The sequence below is a fragment of the Pteropus alecto genome, unplaced genomic scaffold (assembly GCF_000325575.1).
Source record: "Pteropus alecto unplaced genomic scaffold, ASM32557v1 scaffold86, whole genome shotgun sequence".
Lineage (NCBI taxonomy): Eukaryota > Metazoa > Chordata > Mammalia > Chiroptera > Pteropodidae > Pteropus > Pteropus alecto.
In genome coordinates this window covers 26,511,421-26,517,626 of record NW_006442109.1, presented here as the reverse complement: position 1 = coordinate 26,517,626, position 6,206 = coordinate 26,511,421, and the positions used below count along the sequence as shown (strand labels likewise).

Here is a 6,206-nt window from a genome sequence, read left to right as displayed (position 1 = left end):
AAAATACAGTCTTAAAAATTCAACTCACAGAATATGCATTGGTCTCACATAATTTCTAAAACCAGAGTTTTCAGTTTGAGACCTCATTAAAATGCAAGTTATGTTTAGGGGGTATAATGTCTTATCAGATTACCTTTTAATGAGGATTAGTTTAACAGATGACGGGATTGTACATGATATAGAGGTTGAGTTTCAAAAGAAGCTGACTCTGAAGCAGAGTTTAACATAGGGTTTATTAGGGAGAATTCTTGAAATCTTAGAAGGGAAGCAAAACAAAAAGTTTTTTTCCCCTCTTTACATGGTCATTGTTGAAAACTCATAATCTATGGGTAAGCAAAGAGAAGAAAATACAAATAATCTATAATCTCATATAGTCTCACTTTCCCAAAATAACCATTATTAAGTTTAGTACATATGCTTCCAGGCTTTTTTCTGTGTATTTGTATGTGTATGTATGTCTGTCAACAAAATGGCATTTTATTGGCAAAAACTCATTATATTAACATATTTCTGATTATAGTAATATTTTCTTCAATATTAATAAAGATTACTGCATGGTATTCCCTTACATGGCTGTGTCATTCTATTTTTAAGACATTGTGGTCCATTTACTGTAGTTTGTATCTAATTTTCTCCTATTCTAAACTTTGTTTTAACAAACATACTTATTGGTAAATATCTGTAAATATCCATATTTTTCCTTAGGATAAGTTATTGTAAGTAGAAAATACCAAGTCGAATAGAGTGCATATTTTAATATTTTTCATTTTTAATGGCTAAAATAAAATATGAATTATATATATTTTTCTGATTGTATTATTAGTTTCAAATATACAGTGCATTGGTTAGACATTTATATAGTTTATAAAATGATCCCCCTACTTGCTCTTTTTCTCCTCTGGCTCTCTACCTACCCATTACATTGATGCTAACTGCATTCCCTGTGCTATGCTCCCCATCTCCTGTGACTATCTATCAACTACTAATTTGTACTTCTTTAACCCTTCACCCCGTTCTCCCAGTCCCCCAACCCCCCACCTCTCTGGCTGTCACCAGATTGTCCTCTATATCTATGAGTCTGTTTTTGATCAGTTTGATCTTTTTGTTCTTTAGATTCTGCATATAAGCGAAATCATATGGAATTTATCTTTCTCTGACTTATTTCACTCAGCATGATAACCACTAGGTCCATCCATATCATTGCAAATGGTAGGATTTCATATTTTTTAATGGCTGAGTAGTATTCCATTGTATATATGACCCATAACTTCTTTAACCAGTCATCTGTTGATGGGCATTTAGGTTGCTTCCATATCTTGGCTATTGTAAATTGTGCTGCCATGAACATAGGAGTGCATAGATCTTCACGAATTATTGTGGGGTTTTTGGATAAATACTTAGATGGATTATATTTTTTATTAAATGTTTCTTATAAGAATCTTGTACTAAATATTTTATACTACTAATGATTACATTAACACATGTACAAGTTAAAGAATAACAATAAAATGAATACCAGTGTATCCATAACCAGCTTAAGAAATAAAGGCTAACTTTTTTTTAATGGGGGCTAAAGCCCAGGATTCTATTTGATAAAGATGTACAATAGGTTCTTCAAAAATATAAGTTACATAAAAATTTCTGGCCATAAAACTCCTATCGAGACCACTGGTCACGGAGAAGACCAGAAGCTAAAAAATACAGTCTGCATATAGAATGAAGCTTATTCACTGTCTGTACTCAGTAACTGTAAGCTCTCAGCATCCTGTTCTCAGGAGAGAATTTTGGCTTATGTGACAGAACTGTGACCTCACACAATTCTAAGAGAGAAGCTTTTCTTGGAAGGCTAACTTCTAAATAGTAAATACATAAATAAATAAAGTTTCCAAAATATTTTTCTGGTAGTTTTTGGTTTTAATTGCTGAGTTTGGTGCTTTTTTAAATTTTTGATGAGGGCATCAGTCCTCTGCATTTTTTTTAAGGCTTGTGGATTCATGCTTCATTGCAAGGATGGCAGAGTGGCATTTGTATCACAGGAATGTGAAAGCTGACAAGCCGACAAGCTGATAATTGTTTTTCCATCTGTCCCATACATTTAAATACATGTAAACAATGGATTTGATGTTATCCAAACTTGCCTTGATTGACTTACCAACGTGGCTGCGGCTATATGGCTCTTGTCTCTTTTACTCACTCATAAAATAGAATTAAAAATGTGATCATTTAATAGTGACATAAGAGCAAGTCTTCTACCTTTACTTTCTCATTTATTATTTTTATTTTAAAAAGTGTGGTTAAATATATATAACATAAAATTAACCATTTAAAAATGTACATTGTATACATTTTAAGTGTACAGTGGCATTATGTACATTCACATTGTTGTGCAACCATCCATCTCCAGAACATTTCTCATCTTGCAAAACTGAAAATGTGTACCTATTAAACATTAACTCTTCGTTTCCTTCTCCTCCTAGCTCCTGGCAAACACCATTCTCCTTTCTTTCTCTGTTAACTTGACTGCTCTTTGTACCTCAGATAAGTGGAATCGAGCAGTGTTTGTCCTTTTGTGCCTGGCTTATTTTACTGACAAAATGTCCTCAAGTTTCATCCACATTGTAGAATGTGTCAGAATTTTCTTGATTTGTGATTTCTTACTTTTTGCAGGTGTCTCAGTCTCCCTCATTAGTACAGAGCCTTAACTACCTAGGTAAAATTCTCCTCAAATTTCTGTTTTCCTAAGGAGTAAAAGCTTTAAAAATGTCTGATATATATTTATGTTCATAGCAGCATTATTCAGAGTAGCCAAAAGGTGGAAATAATCCACATGTCTGTCAATAGCTGAATGAATAAAGAAAATGTGGTATATTTATACAATGAACCTTGAAAACATGTTAAGTGAAATAAGCCAGATGCAAAAGGACAAATATTGTGATTCCACTTATATAAGGTATCTAGAATAAGGTTAGTATAAGAAATAGTGATCCGAAGATAATTTCTACATCTCATGTTTAGAAGTCACACATAGTTCAATTTATGACTATTGATGACAATGTTACTTGTTTGTGAAATGTCAAATTGATCAATTCTCCCTTGTCTTTAGTTCTAGGAAAGTTTGTTTTCACGGTGAATTGCTGCTTGCTCTCTTTATGAAATATTAAGAAACCTACCTTTCTCCTTTGACTGTCAGGAACTGAGAACCATTTTTTATGCTGATTTGTAGTTATCAGCTGGACAAACCAGTATTTCCCTGGAGAATCATTAACTATCCTTAAATAAATTTCTATTTCTATTTGCTTTGAGCACCATGAGTAAAGCAGCTTGGTTACAATTGAGGTCTTCGATTCAGACTGCTAGCCCGTGTGACTTTAAACCATGTGTCTCTGTCAAAAATGTCTTAACAGTGTATCTGTTCTTATCATCTAGCACACTACTTCTTGTGGTATTCCATTTCTGGAAAACGATTCACATATCTTTGAGGTTTCTGCAAGGTCTTCCCAAATGTATTTTATATGTGCCACACATATGCCACTGTGTTTTAAACGAGATAATCTCAACCATATCTTCCAAATCTGGTTTAAGGATATCCATCCAGATGTTTTCCAGTGGTGCAATGTTAGACAAAACCAAAAACTTTATTTATAGGGACAGTGCTCTCCACACATATATCACAGCCCCTAGTTTTTTTTGTCACTAGGGTTCCAAATTTTGACACTAACTTTTAACTATCTTTTTTTCTTCCTTAAAATATCTAATCAGCTATCAAATTCTGTGGTTTCTTTCTTTAAAATTATTTTACATCTGTTATTTTACATCTGTTTCTTCCTTTCTAATCTCAATGTCACACTCTCCTATCTTTCTTATTCAGACTATTGTAATTGCCCACTATCTGTATGTTTAGTCTATTCATTAGCAAAGTATTACAGACCGTATAATGCTTTTAAACAACAGAAATTTATTTCTCTCAGTTCTGGAAGCTGGAAGTCTAAGATCAGAGTGCCAACATGGTTGGGTTTGGAGAGGCCCTCTTCTGGGTTACAGACTATTGACTTACAGTGTGCTCATATGGTGAAAGGGGTAGTGATCTCTAGAGTCTCTTTTATAAGGGCACTAGTTCCATTCATGAAGGTGGGAGAAAGGGGTCAAAGGCCTCACCTTTAAAATACCATCACATCGGGTATTAGGATTTCAATATACGAATTTTGTGGGGATACTTTCTGATCATAGCACTGTATTATTCCAATATTTTTCTAACAGAATTCTCTGTTACAACTCTCCTCTGTCCAATCGGTTGCCTATGCTGTTGCCAGATCTATCTTCACTCTTGGCATTTACAGAGGACTTCCACAATGTGGCTCAAACCAAGAGTCTGGTCCAATTCCTACTATTCCTCTAGGCATAACTCAGGCCTAGCCAAATGAAATACTCATTGTCTCCTCAACACGTCCTGCATTTTCTCACCTTAATGCTTTGGTTCATATTGTTAGGTCCTAGTGGAAAGTGCTTCTCCCTACCCCACCCCCAATTTCTGTCACTCAAAAATATTATTCATCCTTTGTATGCTACCTTCTTAATTAAACATTTCCTGATCCTCACCAAAGATGTAATCTCTTCTGGTTTTAACGTTCCTCTAGCCTTTTATATAAGGTTGTCTTGTAGCAAATGGCATTTTAGTCTTATATTAAACTTATTTGTGTATTTCTCTCTCCTCAATAAACTTCTAAGATAACGAACCATGGCTCTTTAGCTACTTACCATTGTTTCTTTATGTTTTCTGCTTAGATCAATGTCTTGCTTCCAATGGTACTTAAAAAAGTATTTTATGAATTGAAATTGGCATAACTCCAATACTGGCAACATAGCCCATGAAAACAAAAAAGAGAGGTTTAATAAAGAGTGCTATTTATATAAACATGTTTATTCGGAACATTTAGAATGTAACGAACAATTTGAAAGTTCAACAAAAAGGGAATGGTTGGATAAATTAAGGACAGGGCCCTGCCAACCAAGCATAAATGAAACAGGAGGCTTTGCTAAAATTAAAAATGACAATGTTTTGTTCAAGCAGCTTAGGATTTGTAAATTGAAAACACAGGTAGGCAATATCCAGAGTGTTCCAAAGGAAAAAGAAAGGGTGGGAGTTTTCGTAGTAAAGAGCACATGTCTTAGAAAAGTCAGTCCTTCATTCTTAGTCCAAGTGACGCAGGGAGGGTGTGGGGGTGGGGAGACCAAGCCCTGCATAGAGAGAAGAGGGTCCTTTGGTAGAGAGTGAAGAAAGAATTCAACACACATGCCAAATTTAGAGTCAATAGGAAAGTTTATTGGAAAAGAGGTAACACTCAATAGAGTGTGGTCTCCTCTCAGAGGCAGACACACACACACACACACCCCCACCCACCCACCCACCCCCCTCCAGGGCATGAACATTCTTAAAGTCCTTCAGAGGTTTACCTATGGAATTTAGGTACATATAGGCACTGATGCACAACTGAAAAAATTCAAAAGTTTAAGTTCCCAGGCTAGTTAAAGCAAAGACAGAATTGTTTCCTCTGCCTGAGCCTATTTGATTTTTATAATTTAGCAGCTTAATCAGTGACTCCATTTTATTTCTTCATTCTTTTCCCCAGGCCAATTCTAATTAATCTCCTGTGTCTGGCCCATAAGAAGTATTTAAATTGTATTGAATAAATGGTATTGGAATATTATGTAACCAAGTGCACATGAAATCGGGTTCAGGAAAAAATAACTTTTAACAAAACATCCCTATTACATCTATGGAAAAACCTGTAGAAGCACATTGATAATAACCAGAAGGGGCCAGAGAAAGCCACCTGTCACATTTGCACTGAAATTTAAAAGGCGTCTTCATACATACTTTGATTCTCACAACAACCCTGTGAAGTATGCATGGGAAGTATTAACTTTCCTTTACCGGTAAGAAACTGACTCAATGGAGGTCAGGAATGATTGAATAAGGAGGAGCCAGAATTCTAGCCTCCGCCCCCCAGGGTAGGTCTCTATCCTTGCCACCCCTCAACAACCGTGACTGGCGTTGGAGGTATCGGTTTGCTTCTCCGCGTCCGCGTTACTTTAGCAAACAGAGCCCAGAACCCCGGGAGGCCGCGCGGGGCAGGTGCGCGAGCTGGCGCAGGTGCCAGCACGGCGCAGAGATCGCGCGACCATAGAGTCCCGAGGTGCCGCCCGAG

The 6,206-nt window shown here is 36.1% G+C and overlaps 1 protein-coding gene across 2 annotated transcripts in view; it reads left to right on the top strand.

The window, feature by feature from the left end:
* Nucleotides 1-6,034: 6,034 nt before the first annotated feature.
* Nucleotides 6,035-6,206, top strand: part of TMEM62 (transmembrane protein 62) — a 29,822-nt gene continuing 29,650 nt past the window's right edge. The window contains exon 1 of one of the 2 annotated variants that reach the window (XM_025038832.1): nt 6,035-6,058. The gene's annotated coding sequence lies outside the window, so the exon portion shown is untranslated. The remainder of the gene's footprint in view (nt 6,059-6,206) is intronic. The other variant, XM_025038830.1, reaches the window with a different exon arrangement.